Source organism: Lonchura striata, chromosome 19, assembly GCF_046129695.1.
Source record: "Lonchura striata isolate bLonStr1 chromosome 19, bLonStr1.mat, whole genome shotgun sequence".
NCBI classification, from domain to species: domain Eukaryota; kingdom Metazoa; phylum Chordata; class Aves; order Passeriformes; family Estrildidae; genus Lonchura; species Lonchura striata.
Genome location: NC_134621.1, coordinates 10,756,787 through 10,777,779, shown reverse-complemented (window position 1 = coordinate 10,777,779; position 20,993 = coordinate 10,756,787). Strand labels below are relative to the sequence as shown.

Genomic DNA, 20,993 nt, shown 5'->3' with positions numbered 1-20,993 from the left:
TGGCCCTGCTCCCCAGCAGATCCCTGCCCGTGAGGTGCTGGTACCACGACAGGTCTGACTGTGGCTGCCTGCCCCTCGGCTCCTTCGGGAAGGATTGTCTGTGTGCTCCCCAGAGAGGTGGCGGCTCCTCCAGTCCCAGAGGTGACCCCATGGGCTGGCAGCAGTTCCCAGCGTCTGCTCCGGTATCTGAGCTCCTCGGGCAGCCCCAGGTCTCATCCTGAGCCCAAAGCCAGCTCATGTGAGTCCTTGTTTTCCTTCTCCTCTCCTGCCTGGAGCCGGCTCTGTTCTTGGTGTGCAGGAGCCTCTCATTCCTCTGGGTAATCCTGGGTGAGCAGGGCCTGGCCACAGCCTCTCAGCTGAGCTGAGCTTCTCCTCCCTTCATTCCCTGTGCCCTGGCATCCCAATTGGGAGTGCTGTGGGCAGCACACGGTGCCCCTGGCTGTGGCACTGCCAGGGGGGATTTGCCCCCGGAATTCCCAAAGCTCTCCCTTCCCTGCCTGCTCCGTTTGGTTTTCCTCCTGGCAGAGGGGACAAATCTCCTTCTGCGCGGAGCTGAACCGATTCAGCCTCTCCACAAAGCTTTTGTCTTCCTCTCTCCAGCTCGTTCCTGAGGTGCAGGAGCAGGAATTGTCCCCTGAGGTGCAGGGGTGCCTGGGGAGAGCCGGGAGCAGGGATGTGCATCCCATCAGCTCCCCCTTATCTCCCATTGCCACTGATTTCCCTGCAGCAGCCAAATGAGCTCGGCAAGGAGCGGCCACAGCACGAGGGCCATGTGCCAAACCTCCCTGTCCCTCTTGGGAGCCAAAGCCAGCCCTCTGTGCCCATCCCTGCCTCTGCTCCGTGTCCACGAGGATGAGGATGGTGTCTGGGCAGCCCTGGTGCTCCTCAGCACTGCAGCTCATCCTGACCAGTGGCTGTGGGAGCAAAGAAACTGTGGATATCCCATCCCTGGAATGTCCCAGGCCAGGCTGGCCACGCTTGGAGCAGCCTGGGATAGTGGGGGGTGTCCCTGGCCATGGCAGGGGTGGGGTGGGATGGGCTTGTCCTGCTTTGAGGGAGAGCTTTTCCCCCCAGCAGGACACCAGGATAGGACAGCAGGAGCTGTCATTCCCAGATTTCTCCTGGAACTCTTGCAGAGCCCTGGCTGTGAGCACTCAGGGGGGATTAGCAGTGTTTTACAGGCTCCCTGTCCCAAATCCCTGCTCTGCTCCCAGCTGTGACCATCCCTGCACTCCCAGCTGCATCCTCGCTGCCTGCTCCTTGTCAGGCTCACGCTGCTGCTCCTGCTTTTCCTCATTTTCCTCCTGGAGAGGACAAGGTTTCCCTCAGGAATTGGGAATCCACTGTACACACATCCACGTGTGCTTCTCCTCTCCTGTTCCATGGAACATGGCTGCTTTTGACATTCCCAATTTATTCATTTCCCTGAGGGGACTCGCCGGGGACAAAACATTGGGGCTCCGGTGCTGGGGAGGCGTCGCTGCCTTTTCCAGCTGTGCTGGGTGTGGGATGGGGGTGGCAGATGGGATCTGTGGGATGTGGGAGGGCGCTGCAGGTAGGGACACGCAGCCAGGGCGAGGGAGGGTGCAGATGTTCCTGGAATTCCCAAGCCGGATCCCAACAGGATGTGTCTGTCGGAGGGGAGGGCGCTTGCCAAGAGCCTGACACCAGGACAGGATCGTTCTCTGGGAATCCCGGGGCTGCAATGGCACTGCTGCAATGGCTGTGGGCTGCGGGGTGAGCCCTGGGCAGCAGCAGATCCCAGCTCAGCATCCCCCAGGCTCATCCCTGTGGGAACTCAGAATGTCCCTCAGACATTTTTGGAGGTTCCAGGCCCTGGTCAGAAGCATTTGAGACCCTGGCAGGCAGCTGGAAGCAGCTGTGATTTTGGGTTTGAACATGGAATGAGTTACCAACCTTGCAGGAAGAACAAGGAGTCACAAAAGTTTAGATATTAGAATAGGAGTAGTCACAAAGTAGAGGGAAGAATTTTTTAGTATTGTACAGGGGGGTTTTAACACCTGTACAGGGAGGTTTTTACTTTGTACATGGGGGTCAGAGGTTTTACGATGGAGGAATGTAGGCCGGTCCTGTTCTTTCTCTTTCTCCTTCCTCACCTCCATGTTCTTGGTGATGTTGGCACTCACAGATTGGTTTAGAGTAGAAAAGCACCATTTAATATAGGAAATAGGCATTGGGAAAAACTGTAACCATGTAACACGTAATGTACCATATAAAAGATAGAAAATCACCATTTAATATAGGTAATAGGCATTGGTAAAACTGTAACCATGTCACACGTAATGTCCCATATAAAAGACAGCAGCAGCCCTGGCGGGGAGAGAAGAAGCCGTCGGGGTCAGAGAGGATGTCAGGGTGTGTGTGTGCCTCTGCCTGAGCTCTGAGCAAACCACAGCAGCCCCAGGAGAAAATCTTTTAGATAACTTGCAATAAACTGCCTTGAGACCAACAACAGAGACTGCTGAGCCTTTCTTTGGGAGCTCGGGCTGGAGGAGAGACTTTTCCACCACATGGAACCCCTGAACCAGGCCGGGGTTCCGACAATCCCCAGCCCCCCATCCCTCCAAACCTCCATTCCCTTACCCCTGCACAGCTTCTCCTGTGGTTTCCAGGCTGTTTTCCCAGGAAAATCAGCTGTGCTCATGCAAACAAGTCAGCCTTGTCCCAGAATCCTTCTCCTCTTATCATTCCTATGGTTCCTAAATCCTTGTGGCTGCCCTGCAGTGAGGGAATCTCGTGTCCATGCCTATGCCCCTTTCCAAGGGTTTTTTCTTGGATTATCCACACTGCTGAGGCATAGGATGGATTTCATCCCTGCAGGTGAAGCTCTGGCTCATCCCTGCTTGTGTGGGACCAGAACCAAATTCCTTGGAAAGCAAAGTTCAGGAACTGGGAATGCCATGGATGGGAGGATTTGTTCTGCCTCACCCCAGGGTGAGGGTGTTGATCCCGTGCTCCCAGTCCTTGCTGGATCACTGTGGGCACAGGGAATTGTCCCTGCTGGGTCAGTGTAGGCACAGGGAATTGTCCCTGCTGGGTCAGTGTGGGCACAGGGAATTGTCCTTCATGGGTCACTGTGGGCACAGGGAATTGTCCCTGCTGGGTCAGTGTGGGCACAGGGAATTGTCCTTCATGGATCACTGTGGGCATAGGGAATTGTCCTTCATGGATCACTGTGGGCACAGGGAATTGTCCCTGCTCTGCTGAGACTTTTCCTGAGCTCCTCAGGGAGCTCATGCAAGGTCCCTGCCAGAATCCAACACCTGCCCAGCTCCCTGTCAGGAAATGTTAAAATCCAGCGAGTTCCCCGAGGTGGGGAGGGAAAGGGCCTGGATCTGTGCGTCCATCCCTGCTCTGTCCCTGGACCAGGGCTGACATCGCTCAGCCTGGGGGACAGGGGACAGTGCCACCTCCGGGTGATCTCTGCCTTGTGACACGGACTTCCTACACTTCCCGTGCCTGAGGGGTGGCAGATCCTGCTGGAATCAGCAGCTGGGGCACAGGAGGGGCTCCAGCAGGGCTGGCCGGTGGCTTTGCCGTGGTGAGGCCCCTGGACACAGGGATGGCTCTTCTGCACGGTCCTGGTGCTCCTGCTGCCTCCCAGCTCCAGAGCCTAGAGCTGGGGGATTCCCAGGCAGGAATAGGCTCTCCCTGCTCTTCCCAGCAAACAGGACCTGGGGCTGTCACCTGCCAGCCCCACGGGTGTGAGCAGGCAGGGAGAGCCGCCGTGGGATGGCACCCTGGGCTCCGTCTGCCGATTTCCTGGGATTCCCAGGGAGCCGTGGGATGCCAGGAGCTCAGCCAGGCTCTTCCCAGCAGCTGCAGCCTCTGTCAGACCCCCCGTGCTCCATTCCTGAGGCTTTTGGCCAGAAGGGGCTCCTGGGTGTTGCAGAGCAGATGTTCCAACACCACAAACCGTCCCCTCTGTCCTCTCACACTTCCTGCCCGGATCGGGGGCTCCCGAGGCTCCAGATGGAAAAAGCAGCTTGGGGCTGTTGTTATCCTGGAATCCAAAATTCCCTGGCTCCCAGAGCGGGGCTTGTTCCGTGGCTGATCCCACGGGGGATCTGGAACAACCATCCTGATCCAACTCCTGCTCCTGGTTTGTGCCAGGGGCAATATTCCTGGCTAGAACAAAAATACAGGGGAGAACTGGCTGGACAGAGAGTGCTGAGGGAGCAGCAGGAGCAGGGAATCACTGCAGCAGCTGGTTGATTAATTAATTAATTGGTGAATTATTGTTGCTGTCGTGCAGGGCATGAGGTGAAGCCTCAGGAGAGCTCTGCCTGTTGGGAACTGGGGAAGAACAGATCCAACATTCCAGCCTGGGTGAGAGTGAGGGGTGAGCGATGGCCTCCACAGCATTTCTGGATTTAGGGAAATCCTCTGGATTTGGTAATTTCCCCGTGCCTCAGTTTCCCCATTAGTGTAACGTGGACAATGATGTAAAGCAGAAAATGGAGGTGGAGTTTCATCCTTGAAAATCTGGGAATTCAGTGGCAGTGGAGGAAGATTGAGCATTTGGGAAGGCATCAAACCCGTGGGTGAGAGGGAAGAGTCTCTGAGGACTTCTCCAGCACTAATGAATGGGGACAGTGAAAACCTGAGGGGTTTTGCCCTCCCCGGGCTGTTCCCAGCAGCTCCCAGGTGCTTGCCCTCATCCTGGCTGGTGGGATCCCTGGCTGGGCTGATCCCAGGACATCCCAGCACACCAGTGGCAGCTCCTTGTCCCCGCTGTGGCTGCAGGGGACACAATTCCTTCATTTCCCCCAGTCCACGGGAGGTTTTGGCTCCGTCAGCAGGGGACCCCTCTGTCCCCAAGGCACCCCTGGTGGGGTGACAGAGCAGTTTGGGCTGTCCCCACTTAATGGTCAGTGAAGGGACAGTGTCCCCTTTGTCCCTCTCCTGGCTGGTGTGAGCAGGGAATGGCCCCATGGAGGAGAAATCCTCTTCCCGCCGGGAAGGCGCTGAACCCGAGCCTGGGATGGAGCACAGGAGCTGTGGCTTTCCCTCCTCGCCCTCCTGCCTGCCCAGCCCCTCCTGGCCGGGGTTTTGGGCACACTGAGCTCACTTTGAGCAGTGCCCGGGCGGCTTTGGTGGGCAGAACTGGAGCCTCGCTGTCCCTGGGCCCTTTGAAGGGTTTGTGGCTGCCCACAAGGACCTGGCCGTGGCTCCCTGAGATCCTCTGGCTGCTTGCCTTGGGACCACCAGCGAGCTCAGGGCTGGGGCTGTGGCCACCTTTTGATATCAAAAGATATCTCAAAGGCAAATATTGAGAAATATTTGGGTGGAAGGAGCCGGGCTGGGATTTTGGAGCACTGAGAGCCCCGGGCTGCAGCCAGGGAGAAATGCTTGATGTATTCTCGTGGGTAGCACATGAAAGGTGGGGCCAGGTCATTAATTTGGGGGGCTGGAGCCCTTGGTTGGCTCTGGGAGACCACCAGAGCTCTGTGGGGTGTTTGGACAGAGCAGCTCGGATTCATCCTCCTCCTCGTCCTCCCTTCATCCTTAAATACTGCTCCACAGAGTGCAGGGAAAAAATAAATCCACTTCAAACAGCCCCATTTGGTGGTGCCTGCAGCACTATTTATACTTTTATTGCTCCCCTGGGTTTTATGGAGGAGCCTTTTTCATGGAAACTTCGGTGTGGGGTGGGATTAATGCAGCCACCATCCTCAGAGAGCAATTCTAGAGCTGGGGGCTGGGCAGATCCCAGGTGATCCCAGATCCAGGTGATCCAAGCTCCATTCAGAGCTAATTCGGTTCTCAGGCTGTGCTGGAGGTTCTGCGTTTGGTTGGGGGAGTTCTTCCCTCCTGGAAGTCCCACAGTATCCCAGGAAAATGCATTTCTCGGGGTGAAATAAGTGAAATGTCCAGACCAGACCCAATTCCTGCCCAGCAGGTTTTTGCCTGTTGTTTTTAAGGATTTTGGGGTTGCTCCAGGGCTAAGCCCAGCTCCCTGCTGGCACCCTCTGCTCTCCCATTCCCTGTGGAAAATGATCCCAATCTCCCAACTTCCAACTGGGAGGTGTTTCATGGGTGGCTCCCCACTGCCAAATAGCCTGGAGATGTTTTCCTTCCTCTTCCAGCAGGAGCATCCAGGTGTTCCCTGGATCTCTCTGAATGCTGGCCTCTGATCTGCTGTGAGATTTAAACCTTTGTCACAGCAGTGACCTTGAAGGATGCACAAACCCCTGGCTGTGCCAGGTGACTTCCAGCAGCTCCCAAGCCTCCTCCTCTGGATTTTTCCAGAGGAATTGCCATAAAACAGTGACTTTTTGGGGCAAACCACCTGGTTCTTCACTGCATCAGCACCCTGAGCCGCACTCAGAGCCACGTTTGGTGTTTTTATGTTCGCCTCTGCCCCTCCCCACATCCATCAGCCCCTGTGGAATCTCCACTGCTCCCATCCCATAAAAACCCACCCAGAGGCTCTCACGGTGGGAATTTCTTCACTCCCAGCTCCAAACCAGCCCTGCTGCAAAGCTGGGGCCACATCCCTGGCACGGGGACCCCGGGAGGGGTGGGCAGAGCCCCGAGCTGGCCCTGCTCCTCCAGATCCGTGGGCTGAGTGCACATGGAGCAGGCTCAGCTCCAGGGTGTTTGTCTTGGAGATTAAATCTGGAGAGCCTCCGGTCTCCCAGTCCATGCTGGGAAAAGAGGGGCAGGAGGGAGGGAAAGGAGCCCAGCCCTGCAGGAGAACACACCTTTAACCCTCTGGAAGCTGGAAAAGCAACGGATGGAGGGCAGGGAGAGGGAGAAAGGAGGGGGGAAATGGGGCTTGGGAAAGGTTGGCAAGGCTGGAATTGTGGCACCTGCTCGGGAAGCTGGGGCAGGAATCCTCTCCGTGCTCCTTGTGCACAAGGAAGTGTTCCCATTGCTGGGGAGCAGGGATCTCCAGCCAGGATCATTCGTCCTGGCAATGCTGAGCATGGAATCCTGGAATGGCTTGGGTTGGGAAGGTCTCTAAAGCCCACCCAGTGCCACCATGGGCAGGGACACCTGCCACCTTCCCAGGCTGCTCCAGCCCGGCTTGGGCACTTCCAGGATCCAGGACAGCCACAGCTTCTCTGGTGTTGGAATCTGAGGAATTGATGATTCTGAGATTGCAGAAAGTCTCTGTCAGCCCCACTGCCAAAGCAGAAGCCATAATTGGTCTGTGCTGGTTTCCAGGCTGTTTATTCTGTTTATCTCTCACATGTTCTGCTGCCCTGCCCAGCTCTGTCCTGCAGGGCAGCGTGTGGGGCTCTGCCCTCAGTGGGATGTGACAAACATTCAATACCAGAAACTCCCTGGGCTGCATTTACAAGAACGTGCCAATATCTGTCACCTACGTTGGACAGTGTGTCCCCAGCCTGAACCAACAGAAAAATGCCAACACCACAGTGAGACATGGAGGGCATGAAGAAGGAGAAAAAGGACAAGGCACACCCAATTTCCTCCATCTCGTCCCCTTTGGACCCCTCATCTAGAATCCTAAAATTTTACTTTTGCACCCATGCCACACTTAATTATTACTGATATCAAACACTCAGAGCTGGTAATTGATCCTGTAAGATTGAAAACTCTTTTCCATGGGCAGAGATCACAGCCAGTGTCTCTGGGGGCTCTGTCCAGGGGGTTCCTGACCCCTGCCAGGGTCCCAGGGCAGCCAGAGGGAAGCCCTGGATTCCCACACTCTGGGAATTCTATTCCAGGGCCTCCCCACCTTCCCAGGGAAGAAGTTTTTCCTCATAACCAATCTAACCCTGCTGTGCTGGTTTGAATCCATCCTCAGCCCTGGTGCAGGGTCAGTGTGTGAGACCCTGATCCTGACCTTCCTCTGGCTCGGGGCTTTCCCTGCAGCTCCTTTAGAGCCCATTCCGAGGGCTGGATCCCCCTCTGCATCCCAGCCCTGGCTCTCCTGCCTGCCCAGCGCTGTTTGTGCCTCCCCAGAGGTGTGAGGGACACGGGGACATGGCCACCTGCCTGTCCTGGACCCCCAGGTGGCTCAGCCTCCTCCTCCTCCCCATCCTGGGGCTGGGCTTTGCCTTTAAATCCCCTTTAGCAGCCGAGCCTGGGACAGGCAGGAGGGAGGGAGGGAGGGAGGGGGAGCATCTCCCGTGCTCCAGTGTTCCCAAACACTTCACCCCGCGCACGGAGCGTTCCCGCAGCGCCCAGGGCTGGTTTTGCTGGGATGTTTATCCAGAGGGATGGTGCCTGCGAGCCTCTGGCACTTCCAGGCCAGGTAGGCTGTGTTTATCCTGGGCTGGGAGCTGGGGCTCAGCCAGGGCTCGGCTCCTCTGAGATAGAGAGGATTTCAAAAAGCCCTGATTGTGAGGGGCCAAACGCACGGCTCCCAGCAGCTGGACCAGGCTGGACTGGTGGAACTGGGCCAGAGGGAGCTGGGGGAGCACCCCCTCCTCTGCCAGGGCAGGTGGGGCATCCCCGCCTTCAGTGGGATGGTTTAACTGGAATGCTTCAGGCTGGAATGGCTCCAGCTGCTCCATGCCCAGTTTTCCTCCATTTTTGTTGCGTTTAACTTCAGTAGGGTCGGGATCTCTCTCCAAGATGATCCCAGTTTGGGACTGGGGACGATCTGTAGGAGCCCACAAAGCTGGGAAACCACAGGGGCTGTTCCCCACACAGGCTTCCAGAGAGTCCTTCCCTGGGCATCCCAGTGCTGGGACTGGCACAGCTGGGCTGCACTGGGTGAACTGGGACTGGGTGAACTGGGTTGGACTGGGTCAGCTGGGACTGGGTGAACTGGGCTGGACTGGGTGAATTGGGCTGCCCTGGGTGAACTGGGACTGGGTGAACTGGGTTGGACTGGCATAGCTGGGCATCACTTTATGAACTGGGCTGCACTGGGCAAACTGGGATGCACTGGGTGAACAGGGACTGCGTGAACTGGTTGGACTGGGTGAATTGGGCTGCACTGGGTGAACTGGGCTGCCCTGGGTGAACTGGGGCTGGGTGAACCGGGTTGGACTGGGTCAGCTGGGACTGGGTGAACTGGGCTGGATTAACTGGGATACATTGGGTGAACTGGGCTGCACTGGATGAACTGGGTTGGACTGGCATAGCTGGGCATCACTTTATGAACTGGGCTGCACTGGGCAGACTGGGATGCACTGGGTGAACTGGGACTGGGTGAACTGGGCTGCACTGGGTGAACAGGGACTGGGTGAACTGGGTTGGACTGGGTGAATTGGGCTGCCCTGGGTGAACGGGGACTGGGTGAACTGGGTTGGACTGGCATAGCTGGGCTGCACTGGATCAGCTGGGCTGAACTGGGTGAACTGGGCTGGATGAACTGGACTGCTCTGGATCAGCTGGGTTGGACTGGATGAACTGGGTTGGACAGGCATCACTTTGTGAACTGGGCTGCACTGGATGACCTGGGCTGCACATGGGTCTCCATCCCAACTTTTCACCCATCCTCTCAGTCCATTCCAAAGGTCTCCAGCTGCTCTGAGCACCCCCCTGGATGTGGAGCCTCCCTCTCCTCCAGCTCCTGCAGGGAAAACCCAGCGTGCTCCGGGCTCGGTGCTGCAGCCTGGGCTGGGCAGAGCCCTCTCCTTTAATCCCAAAGGAACAATTTAATTAAGGGAGATGCAGATCTCATCCGCTGGGAGTTCTCCCTGCAGGCTCTGGGCCCTGGATCCTGCCCAAGGGAGAGGAGGAGGAGGGTGGAGGGAGGAAGGCTGGGCACTGGTGGGCTCTTTCCCCGTGCTCTAGCACTGGCCAGGTCTTCTCCTCACCTGCCCTAAGGAGGGGCTGGGATGGAGCTGTTCAGCCCTTGGGATTGCCCTCCCAAATCCCAAATCCCACTTCCCATTGTACTTTTATGGCTTCAACCACGAGCCAGCCCAGCCAGGAGGAAGGAGGGAGTAGCGAAGTGGGTGTAGCTTGGAAAAAATCAGGTTTTGTGCCTGCAGCCCTTTTGTTATCCCGGTGAAAATATCTCCTGTGGAATCTTGCTTTGCTGTAGAGTGGCTTTTGTTGTGGGAACGCTGGGAGCAGAGGGCTGGAAGGTGTCTGGAAAGGGGACGAGCAGGGCTGGGGATGGAGGGTGCAGCAGGATCCAGCAGGGATGCAGCTGCACCCAGCTTTCCTCCTGCCCAAATGCAAGGGATGCTGTTGGAATGAACTCCCTGGACATGGCAGGACCCCCTCAAATCCCTGCCCTGCAGGAAACCCCCAGGCTCGGCCAGGGAGAGCCCAATAAAAGGGAACGGGCCAATCAATAAATCAAGGCAGCTGGAAAATGAAACCAGGGGCTTGGGAGAGGAGTTTTGCTTTTTTTCCAGGTTTTTTTTTTTTCCCCCCTTCAATTAAAGCAAACAAAGCTGCCAGTGCAGGCGGGTGCTGGGCTCGGGGTGCCGGGGAAATGAGCTCTGTAAATTACAGCTGGGATATGTGGAAGTGTTGAAAAGGGATCAGCAGAGCGCTGGGAGCACCCAGTTCTGCAGGAAGGCGGGATTTGCTCCCAAAATCCATCTCCAGGTGGATCTTAGATGGATGTCAGTGAGGGGAAGGAGACACTTGTGAAGCTTGTGCTGAAGGGATTGGGAATTATCCCAAAGATCTGTCGGGATTGGGTGACAAATCCTTGGCTTCATCCCTGTCCTGAGCAAACCTGTTTGGCCCTGGGGAATTTAGGGGCTCTTTCATGGGACCTAAAGCTCACTGGAATTTTGGGATCAAACCTCAGGGTGCTGTTGGAGGGGTGGGAGCACTGTCCTGCTTGGGGACAGGGCTTCGTGTTAGCCTCGGCAGTGCCAGGGTCATGGATGGACGGGAGGAACTCAGGGGTTCCAGCAGGAATCATCCCGGGATTGTGGGGGGAATGGGGATTGTGTGGGGAATTGGGGGTTGTGTGGGGAATTGGGGATTCCTTTTGGAGGTAAATGGGAATTCTGTGTGGGGAAATGGGAATTCTGTGTGGAGAAGTGGGGATTGTGTGGGGAAATGGGGATTGTGTGGGGAAATGGGGAATGTGGGGGAGGAAATGGGGATTCTGTGTGGGGAGATGGGGATTGTGTGGGGAAATGGGGATTCTGTGTGAAGGAAATGGGGATTCTGTGAGGAAATGGGGATTTTGTGGGGAGAAATGGGGATTCTGTGTGGGGAAATGGGGATTGTGTGGGGAAATGGGGATTGTGTGTGAGGAAATGGGGATTATGTGGGGAAATGGGGATTCCTTGTGGAGAAATGAGGATTGTGTGTGGAGAAATGGGGATTGTGTGTGGGGAAATGGGGATTCAGTAGGGGGAAATGGGGATTGTGTGGGGAAATGGGGATTCCTTGTGGAGAAATGCAGATTGTGTGTGGGGAAATGGGGATTCAGTAGGGGGAAATGGGGATTGTGTGGGGAAATGGGGATTCCTTGTGGGGAAATGGGGATTGTGTGGAGAAATGGGGATTGTGTGTGGGAATGGGGATTCTGTGAGGAAATGGGGATTCAGTGTGTGGGGAAATAGGGATTGTGTGGGGAATGGCTGCCTTTGGGTTCTCCCCTCCTTGCTGTGCCCCAGGGCCCCGGGATGATGGGATCAGTGGGATGATAGGGTGATGGGAGCAGGCATTAATGGCTCTGTGCCTCAAACCGAACAGCAGAATCCCTGGAATAACCAGGAAAACCTTGGAAATGAGGAAAGCCAAGCAGAATCCCTGGAATTACTGGGAAAACCTTGGAAATGAGGAAAGCCAGTGTGTGCCCCATGGCTGAACATGCCCTCCGGCTCCTGTGCCCCACAAAACCCCAGGGCTGAGCCCTTTTCCAGGTGCTCTTCCCTCCCTGCCCTTCCCAAGCTTTTCCCCTGGGATGGCACCGCAGGGAGGAACAAGGAGCTTTTCACTCCAGGGCTTTTTTTTCCTGACCTACATTTTTATATTCATGCGTCCAGTTTAGGTTTCATCCCACTGGCGTTTCTCAGCCAGCGACAACTCCCAAAAATTCCTGATAAATTCTGGGATGGGCTCAGCTGGGAGAACATTCCTCTGTGCCCTCCTCTGGGGTCTGTGCATGCTTCCCTTCCCTCTGGGAACATCCCCATGGGATTTTGGAGGTTACCAAACCCTCTCTGCAACCCTTCCCCATCCCAGGGGTGGGTTTGGATCCCGAGAATCCCACGTTGGGATCCCAGTGGGTTTTGGGATGATCCATGAGCCAGCCCAAATGTGGCCATGCACGGCTGAGTGTCGCTTCCAGAGGGATCCGTTGAGTGGCTGTGGAATAAAACCTCCTTTTTTCCCCTCAAATTTATGTGAATTATTTTTGGAGACCTTGCTGGAACCCACTTTGGACAAACCTAAGGAAAACAAAGCGCTTTTTCTTGCGCTTTCCCCTTTTCCTTGGGCTCCCTGCCGGGTCAGAGGTTTGGGATCCACGCTGTGGGAGCTTTGGGCCAGGATCAGGAGGGAATGGGCAGAGCTTGGGATGGGATCCAGGTGGGATGAAGGCTTTTCCCATTCCTTTCCAGTGAGGCTGGGTTTGGGTTCTGTCAGAATCTGAGCTATTGATGATTCCGAGATTGCAGAAAGTCTCTGTCTGTCAGCCCCCTGCCAAAGCAGAAGCCAGAATTGGTCTGTGCTGGTTTCCAGGTTGTTTATTCTGTTGATCTCTCACATGTTCTGCTGCCCTGCCCAGCTCTGTCCTGCAGGGCAGCGTGTGGGGCTCTGCCCTCAGTGGGATGTGACAAACATTAAATACCAGAAACTCCCTGGGCTGCATTTACAAGAACGTGCCAATATCTGTCACCTACGTTGGACAGTGTGTCCCCAGCCTGAACCAACAGAAAAATGCCAACACCACAGTGAGACATGGAGGGCATGAAGAAGGAGAAAAAGGACAAGGCACACCCAATTTCCTCCATCTTGTCCCCTTTGGACCCCTCATCTAGAATCCTAAAATTTTACTTTTGCACCTGTGCCACACTTAATTATTACTGATATCAAACACTCAGAGCTGGTAATTTGCCCTGTGAGATTGAAAACTCTTTTCCATGGGCAGAGATCACAGCCAGTGTCTCTGGGGGCTCTGTCCAGGGGGTTCCTGACCCCTGCCAGGGTCCCAGGGCAGCCAGAGGGAAGCTCTGGGTTCCCACAGGGTTCTGTGTTTATTTGATTCTTTCAGCCACGTGTCCTTGGTTGGACACTGCAAGGCCTCGTTGTTTTATCCATGTTTTATCTGGTTTTTATCTGTGTTTTATCCATATCCAGAACATGGATATGTTTTAGCTGTGTTTTACCCATGTTTTATCTGGTTTTTATCTGTTTTATCCATATTTTATCCATGTTTTACCTATTTTTTATCTGTGTTTTATCCATGTCTTAGCTGTGTTTTATCCATGCTTTATCTGTGTTTTATCTATATTTTATCTGGTTTTTATCCGTCTTTTATCCATATTTTATCTGTGTTTTGTCCATGTTTTATCCATATTTTATCTGTGTGTTATCCATGTTTTATCTGGTTTTTATCTGTGTTTTATTGTTATTTTATCTGTGTTTTATCCATTCTTTATCCATGTTTTGGCAATATTTTAGCAGTGTTTTATCCATGTTTTAGCTGTGTTTTATCTATTTTTTATCTGGTTTTATCTGTGTTTTATCCATATTTTATGTGTTTTATCCATGCTTTGGCTGTGTTTTATCCATGTTTTATCTATTTTTATCTGGTTTTATCTGTGTTTTATCCATATTCTATGCTTCATCCATATTTTATCTGTGTTTTATCCATGCTTTCCCCATGTTTTATCCCAGTTTTCTGTCCCACTTCAAGGGAAGTCATTTACAAGAAATCCCTTTCTAAATTCCCCACGTTTAGGCCTCACCATCGATTCCGTGCCTCAAGCCCTGCCCTGCTCGATGCTCCTGGAGGGTTTTTGGTGCCACTCTCCAGAAGGGACAAAGAGCCCCAAATCCAGTCCCCTCTGAACACCAAATTCCAGGTGAGTCCTGGATTTTCCCACCCTTCCCCAGCCCCTAATCCTGACCCCAGGGCCCTGAGAGGGAATTTTGCCTCCTGATCCGGATGCTGGTGGGAATGAAGCAGAGTTTTGCTGTGCTAATTTCCCTGCTGCTGGGTTCTGTCATTATCTTTTTATAGGGATGGGTGTGTTCCCGGCTTTGCTGCCGTGCCAGGGTGGGAGAGGTGCCCTGGCACACCTGGATTTGCTCCGTGCTTTGGGAATTCTCTGGGCATTGGGATGGAGGTGCCCCGGGGGCTCCCCAAGGGTTGTGTTCTTCACATCCCCCAGTCCCGAGCCTCTGAAATTCCTCCTTTAAGGAGCAAACCCTGGAGCATCCCGGGGCTCACGGGGAGGGATGGCACTTGGAAAAGGAGAGTCCTGCCCTGGGGAAGCACGGCTGGGTCCTGCCAGGGCAGGTTTGGCTGCTTTTGGGCGAGTCCCACCAGCATCTCCAACAATCCCTACTGCGCTGGGAGGGCAGTGCTGGGGCTCACCATGACCTGCTGGGATCCTGGGCAGGGAGATTTCTCCCTTCCCTCAGGGATATCAGATCCTTGGGGATAAGGAGATGAAGACTGTGGTGGTTGGAAGCTCTGCAAGGAGGCAGGATCCCATCAGGCTGGGGGGTGTCCCTGCTCCGCTCCAGCTCTGCCTCAGCTCGTTCCACTGGGATTTCATTCCCTCATTTTCCGTGGAAAGGAAGAAGGGAGAGAGGGGAGAAGGGGGTGGCACAGGGAATTAATCAGCTTAGGGTCAACACAGGAAAAAACACTGCTTAAATGGGTAATCCCCGGGCTGGAAATCAGCTCAGAGCTGCGAAATCAACGTGCAGCCGGATGGGTTTTCCTCCTTCCCACCTCCAAGGACCGGAGTGGGGACAGGCCAGGAATCCAGTGTGGCTTTTGCACCCTTGTTTGGTGTCACTCCCTGATCCAAAGCTTTCCAGAGAGCTCCTTGCCCCCAGTATATGGATTTGGGACATCCCCAAGCCATGGGGAGCAGAGACGATCCCTGGGATGGGATCCTGTGGGATGGGATCCTGTGGGATGGGATCCTGTGGGATGCACAGCCAAACCAACCCATTCCTCCCTGGGGACAAACACGGGGGGGTTGCAGCTCTTCCCACCCTGGGAGCAGTTTATTGTGCACTGCAGTGGGAGACGGGTGTGGGAATGAGGAGGGGACCCCCTGTAATCCATTTATCCTGGAGATCCAGTCCCTGCTCGCCTCTGTGGGTGCAGGAGGTGCCTCAGAGCATCCTGGTGAGGCCTTGGGAAGGCTGAGCTGGAGCAGAGGCTGGACAGAGCTACAGAATAAAGCAGGGATTTATCCAAAGGATCTCCTCCATGGATCCACCTTGGGCAGCACCAGAGCCCAGCCAGGGCTGCACCCAAATGACCCAAAATGGTCCCAAAATGCACGAGCGCTCCCGGGGGCTCTCCCTGGGATCAGTTCTGCTCCATTGGCACCTTGGAGTTCATTGTCCCATTCCAGCTCCAGCCCATCAGTCCCACCCTGCTTGTTTTTCTCTCTCCAGCCCACGCTGTTTGTGCTCCTGGGCTGAGGTTTGGATCATTTGTCCTTGGTGCCCAGCTGGAGCAGGAATTGTTTTGTGTCCCTGCTCTGTGCAGAGAGCTCAGCATCCCCTCATGTGGAGCCCAGACCCACACACTGAAGCAGCACAGGGTCTGAAAAATAGAAAAGCTGAACCTGAGGCATCACCGGCCCTGCAGCAAATGGAGACCTGTTGGTGAGGAGGGGGCAGAGCCCTCCAGCTCCTCTGGGGGATCCAGGGATCTCATGGATCACCAGGAGCTCCTGGTGCTGGCAGGAGCCAAGGGGAGCTGGACCAGCTCCTTTGGGGGATCAGGGATCTCATGGATCACCAGGAGCTCCTGGTGCTCGCAGGAGCCAAGGGGAGCTGGTCCAGCTCCTTTGGGGGATCAGGGATCTCATGGATCACCAGGAGCTGCCCAGCTCCTGCCTGCCCACAGCGAGGGGCTCCGGAGTTCCATCAGGGAAAGCAGAAATGCTGGGAAATCAGCCGAGCTCCTGCTCAGGGTATGTCACTGCAAGGCTCAGGCCCATCCCTCAGCCTGGCAGGGGTTTGTCCCTGTGGGTTCACTTGGATAAATGACCCAGAGCTGGCAGCAGGTGCCAGAGCCTTCCTGAAACCCGGGGCGGCGTGGGCTGGCCCAGGCTGATGTCACCCCGTGCTTGTCACCCTGCTGCAAAAATGAAGGGGAATGGGACTTTCTGCATTCCTGGCCCTCCGGAGCCAGGGTGGCCTTTTCCTGCGGGCAAGGAGGGGAAATTGCTCGAAAGAGCAGGAGGCAGAACAGGTTGGAGTGTGTCAGCGAGAAAGTCCTCAGGGGTGTGCCTGGAGCGGGGGTGAGAAGTTCTATTTTTAGGCTTCCACCTGTGCTCAGGTTTGGGGGCTTGGTCAGGGCTGGAATTTGAGGAGGAAGCTGCGGATGGAGCTGGGAGCAGCGGGTTCCCAGAGCTTCCCTCTGGGAATGAGCCAGTGCCAGGGCTCCCCTGGGCCATCCCCTGGGATGGAGAACATCAGAGCCACCCCTGGGGTGTCCTGGGCTCCTTCCCGCAGCTCCTCCCACACCCCGGGCTATTTTGGGGTAAAAGAGGCAGCGTTTGGGGGGGGTCTCATCCAGTCTGGCCCCCAGCACTGAGCATCCCCCACCCCGGGGGCTCGGGCCGGGTGTCCGTGAGTCAGAGGCGGCTCTGGGTGACTCAGGGAGCCCGGCTGGGTCGGGGTTACTCATTAACACCTCCGGCAGGGTGGCCTGGGAACCGAGGGAACAAAGCTCTCCTCCCGCCCAGCAGCTGTGACCGCACCTCTGCCGGGCTGGCTGGCGTTTTGGCAGGGCTGGGGGATAATGGCTCGGGACAGGCTCTGGGAACTGGGCTGGGGCTGCCAGGAGAAGGCTCAGGGCAGCTCCCCACCACAGCCACGGCTTCCCTGAGCCTGGCTGATCCTTCTGCTCTACATCCTCCTGCAGTGAGGCAGCTGCTCCAGCCCCGGAGGGCACACAGGAACCCAGAGAGGAGCTGCCCCATCCCTGGAAGTGTCCATGGGAGCTTGGAGCAGCCTGGGACAGTGGGATGTGGCAGGGGGTGACACTGGATGATTTTAAGGCCCCTTCCCCCCCCAGACCATTCCATGACTCCACAATGCAGCACTTCCTGCAGTGCTGGTGATGGAAGAGGCAGCGTGGTGAGGATTTCTTCCCAAGGATCCCAAATCCCCAGCCCAGGTCACCTCCTGGGCGGGCTGGAGACGGGAGCTGGCACAGCCTGGGGGGTTCTGCCTGAGGGGGAGTGGGGAGGAAGGAGCTGGAAGGATCCCCTTGTGAGATGGGACATGTGTGACACTCAGGAGGGATGGACGCAGGGAGAGAGGGAAGGACACATGCCAGGACTTCCCTTTTTGAGGTTTTTGGGCCTGGGTGTGGGTGCAGGTCATGGCACAGTGTGCTGAGGCAGCTCTGCTGGGAGCAGCTCCTGCAACGGGGCTGCGGCTCTCCAGCTGCATTTTTGTAAATCCAGCCCTTTGGATGGAAGAATTGCAGCAGTAAAAGCGGAACTGGGACATGTCTGAGCAGGGCCAGGGGTCTGAGGGAGCAGCAGGGAGGTGGGAGCTGCCAGAATCCTGTCCCTGCCTCTTGGATCCCTTTCCTGTTTGGCTTTGCTGCCCACACAGTTCGTGCTCTCGCCGTCTGGGGATGCTCCCTCCCTCCACAGCCAGAAAATTCCTGTTTTATTCCTGCACTTTGCTCTGCTCCTGGAGAACACGGGTTTGGGGAGGGCAGGAGGCAGATCCCATCCCAAAATATGCAGGTCCTGTCCTGCTGCAGGCTCAGCACCTCCTCTCTTGGCTCGGGGTGCATCCTTCCCCTGGCCGGGACGCTGCTGAGCCCTCGCTCCATCCCTGCTCTCCCGGGATGTTTGGGGGCTCGTGGAGAGGACAAAAACCCCGGGGCTGGTGGCCAGGAGACGCTGGTGGCTCGCAGTGTGTGGCCTGGCTGTGCTGCTCGTCCTTCCGGGCTGGGGCTCAGGGAAGCAGATGATCCCTCCTGGGGAATGGGGGAGGAAATCAGCGGCACCTGAAATCAGCCTGGCTGCGAGGCTTCAGTGCCGGGGGGAAGGAGTGGGGCTCTGCAGGTCAGCGGGGTCGGGTGGGTCTTCCTTGGGGGAAAACCCCTGGGTCTTCTTTGGGGGAAAAACCCCTGGGTCTTCTTTGGGGGAAAACCCCTGGGTCTTCCTTGGGGGAAAACCCCTGGGTCTTCCTTGGGGGAAAACCCCTGGGTCTTCCTTGGGGAAAAAACCCCTGGGTCTTCTTTGGGGGGAAAACCCCTGGGTCTTCCTTGGGGAAAAAACCCCTGGGTCTTCCTTGGGGGAAAACCCCTGGGTCTTCCTTGGGGAAAAAACCCCTGGGTCTTCCTTGGGGGGAAAACCCTGGGTCTTCCTTGGGGGAAAGCAAAGGGCTCTGACCTGTGGGTTAAAGCGGGGCACTGAACCGAATTCACACATTCAGGATGTGCTGATGTCCCCAGGGCAGGACAGGACAGGCAGGGGACATGGGTCCTGGTGTGTCTCTGCTGTGCTGATGTCCCCAGGGCAGGACAGGACAGGCAGGGGACATCGCTCCCGGTGTGTCCCTGCAGTTCTGATGTCCCCAGGACAGGACAGGGACATCGCTCCCAGTGTGTCCCTGCTGTGCTGATGTCCCCAGGACAGGCAGGGACATCGCTCCCGGTGTGTCCCTGCTGTGCTGATGTCCCCAGGACAGGCAGGGACATCGCTCCCGGTGTGTCCCTGCTGTGCTGATGTCCCCAGGACAGGCAGGGGACATCGCTCCCGGTGTGTCCCTGCTGTGCTGATGTCCCCAGGACAGGCAGGGGACATCGCTCCCGGTGTGTCCCTGCTGTGCTGATGTCCCCAGGGCAGGAGAGGACAGGGACATCGCTCCCGGTGTGTCCCGTCCCCATGCCCCCGGAGCTCCGGCCGCATCCCGGGCTGCCCGAAGGCTCCTCCGGGGTGGAGGCGGCAGGAAGCGCCTTTGATGTGCGGGTGTTCCCCGCGCTGGAGCTCCGATAACAGATCAGAGCAGCCCCGGGCTGCGCTATCGCCCAGCGCCCTCTGATCGCTCCCGGCCGCGGCGCCTTCAAAGCGGCTCTGCCCGGCTCCCTGCGCACCCACAGCCGCACCCCGGGCTTGGCTGCCGCTCCGTGCCCCCCCGAGGGGCTGCTGCTCTCCTCGGGGTACCTCTGGGGTGTCACCAGCATCCCTGCCTGTCCCACATCCCGGGTCCCCGAGCCTGGCGATTCGGGCTCGGTGCCTTGCACACCCCAGTGATGCTCACCGGGTGCCCCTAGGTGCCACCAGCGATGCTTGAGCTCCCTGCCTGTCCCAGATCCCGCTGGTCTCTGCTGCCCAGAGCCTGGGAATTCGGGCTCGGTGCCTTGCACACCCCGGTGATGCTCACCGGGTGCCTCTGGACCCTCTCTGGGGGCAGCGGGTGCCTCTGGGATGCCACCACCCACCCTGCTCATCCCAGATCCCAGTGTGCAGTGATCCCCAGCCCCTGGGGATTTGGGGTCAGTGCCCTGCAGAGCTCAGGAGGTGTCTCAGGGGTGCCACCAGCAGTGCTTTACCTCCCTGCCCGTCCCAGGTCCCACTGTGCTGTGGTGCCCAGCCCCTGGGAATGCGGGCTCAGTGCCCTGCGGAGCTCCGTGGTGCCCGCGGGGCAGGAGGTGCGGGGCAGGCAGGAGCATTTGCAGCTGCTCTTGGCTCTGCTTCCCAGCAGCGTGTGGGACTGCACAGGAGAGGCTGAGGGAAAGGAGGAGAAGGGTCTGGGGCTGCTCCTCCATCTCCTCCTTCCCACATCTCCCCAAACGCTGGGTTTGGTGCCGAGGGGGGCTCAGCCCCTGCTCCAGCCCCGCTGGCCCTCCATTAACGCTGCTTTTCCTTGGCAGGGTCGTGCTGAAGGCTCGGGGTGAGGGACAGAGGGACAGCCAGGACAGCCAGGAGCAGCTCCCGAGGACAGGATGGACCCTGCAGCTGGAGCTCAGGACCAGCAGGGACCAGCAGCTCCCCTGGGCAGCGGTGGAACATCTGGGCTGGGAGAGGCTCTTCCCTGAGCTCCAAAAGCAAAGCCAGCTCCACATCTGCTCCTCCCCAGCCTGGCTGGGCTGCACATCCCTGCAGGAGCTCAGCTCCTCCCACCTGCAGCTGATGGGACTAATGAGCAATTTTCTGCTGGGCTTTGGGAATTATCCTTTGGATCCTGCCCATGGATGGATGGATGGATGGATGGTGAAGAGCTCTTGGGTCGAGCAGGAGCTCAGTGATGTTCCCTGGCAAGGACCAAGCGCTTGCCTGGTTTCCAGTGGATTTTTTTTTGTCTTTATTTCCTTCTGCTCTTTTTTTCTGCTGCTTTTTGGGGCTTTGAGTGTTTCCTGAGGATGCTGGAGCTGCAGTGGATCCCATGGTGGGAGCTGGAGCCTTTGGAAGAGCAGGAGCTGAGTTGGTGCTGGGCTTTCAGACTGGCAGAGGCTCATCCTGTGCTGGGTGGCCTCAGGAGGGTCCTTCTGCCACAGCTGGACCATCCCAGTGGATCCCAGTCCAGGTGGGACCATGGAGCAGGAGCAGGAATGGGGGAAGCCAAACCCCCCCAGCGAGGGGAATGTCACAGTGAGGGAATGTCACCCTCAGGGACAATTAAATTGCATTTAATAAACCCAGTTGGCTCAGTGAGTGCTGGATGTTGTTTTCCATTTGCCACGTTTCTTTTCCAGGGGGTTTTGGGGATGCTTTGGGTTGTCCAAGAAACCTTGAGAAACTCCTGTCCTGACAAAGCCAGCCCAGGAGTTTAACACCTTTATTTTGCAGGAAAGTTCTCCCCTGTCCTTTCCCTCTTCCCTTTCCAGCCTTTAACCACTACTGCTTTCCCTGCTGCTCCAAAAGCCACTGAAATGCAAATTATTTCCCCTAAAATCC

General features: G+C 56.7%; 1 long non-coding RNA gene across 2 annotated transcripts in view; it reads left to right on the top strand.

Annotated features, from left to right (window-relative positions):
* The window catches only part of LOC110480514 (uncharacterized), a 53,415-nt gene extending 32,665 nt beyond the window's left edge, over nt 1-20,750 (top strand). For both annotated transcript variants that reach the window (XR_013340958.1, XR_013340957.1), the window contains exons 3-4: nt 13,832-13,955; nt 19,970-20,750. This is a non-coding gene — a long non-coding RNA (uncharacterized LOC110480514). The remainder of the gene's footprint in view (nt 1-13,831; nt 13,956-19,969) is intronic.
* The last annotated feature ends 243 nt before the right edge of the window (nt 20,751-20,993 follow it).